Source organism: Magnolia sinica, chromosome 5, assembly GCF_029962835.1.
Source record: "Magnolia sinica isolate HGM2019 chromosome 5, MsV1, whole genome shotgun sequence".
In the NCBI taxonomy this organism is placed as follows: Eukaryota; Viridiplantae; Streptophyta; class Magnoliopsida; order Magnoliales; family Magnoliaceae; genus Magnolia; species Magnolia sinica.
In genome coordinates this window covers 49,356,059-49,357,114 of record NC_080577.1, presented here as the reverse complement: position 1 = coordinate 49,357,114, position 1,056 = coordinate 49,356,059, and the positions used below count along the sequence as shown (strand labels likewise).

The 1,056-nt window shown below is 40.3% G+C and overlaps 1 non-coding gene across 1 annotated transcript; it reads right to left on the bottom strand.

Moving 5' to 3' along the window:
• Nucleotides 1-231: 231 nt before the first annotated feature.
• LOC131247493 (small nucleolar RNA R71) lies at nucleotides 232-338 on the bottom strand. The gene has a single exon (XR_009171783.1). It is a non-coding gene; the product is annotated as a small nucleolar RNA R71 (small nucleolar RNA).
• Between the last annotated feature and the right edge of the window lie 718 nt (nucleotides 339-1,056).

The following is a 1,056-nucleotide window of genomic DNA, read 5'->3' as shown; positions in this document are numbered from 1 at the left end:
GGACTTGAATCAGAAAGTCCATATTTACATTTGAAAGAGTTCGATGAGATTATAGCTACATTATGTTTTCCTAATGTATCTGAGGATACAATTAGGCTGAAACTCTTTCCTTTTTCCTTAAAAGAGAAAGCTAAGACGTGGTTACATTCACTGCGTCCTAGATCCATTGGCACATGGAACGATATGCAGAGGGAATTCATAAAAAAATTCTTCCCACATCATAAAACAATTACCCTCAGAAAAGCGATCATGAACTTTGCCCAAAAGGAAGATGAAACATTCTTCCAATGTTGGGAAAGGTTCAAAGATTTGGTCAGTTCATGCCCACAACTCGGATTTGAAACATGGCGCATTACAAATTTTTTCTATGATGGACTAACATCTTCCATGCGCCAAATGGTCGAGACAATGTGTAATGGAGAGTTCATCAACAAAGATGTTGACGAGGTATGGGACTACCTCGATAGTCTCACTGAAAAAACACAATCATGGGACTATTACCCAATGGCGAACACCACGTCTAGGCCGACTCAATTAAAGGAAAAAGGTGGATTATATCTCTTGAAAGAAGATGATGATCTCAAGTGTAAAGTGACCACGCTCATAAGGAACGTTGAGGCCATGGAAGGAAAGAAGGATAAGGTCAATGAAATTATTTGCGGCATCTGTGATTGCAACATTCACACAACTAAAAACTATCTTACAATACCTGGCTTTCGAGGAGTGTTGAATGAACAAGCCAATGCCGTAAATAATTATCAAAGACCTTTTCCTGGACCTAACTCCAACACATACAATCCTGGCTGGAAAAATCATCCAAACTTTAGTTGGAGGAATGGACAAACGGCGACTCCTCCGGGTTTCTTCAATCAAAATCCTAATCAAGTGAAACCTCAAGAGGAACCGGTTAAAATCCCATACAAGAGCTGGCTCGCAATGCGGGAATTACAGATTTTATGCAAAAGATGGATTCACGAATGACGATTATAGAAAAGGGGATGCTTCCTGCACAACCGCTCCCCAATCCTAAACCGCAATACGAGACAAGTGATCCCA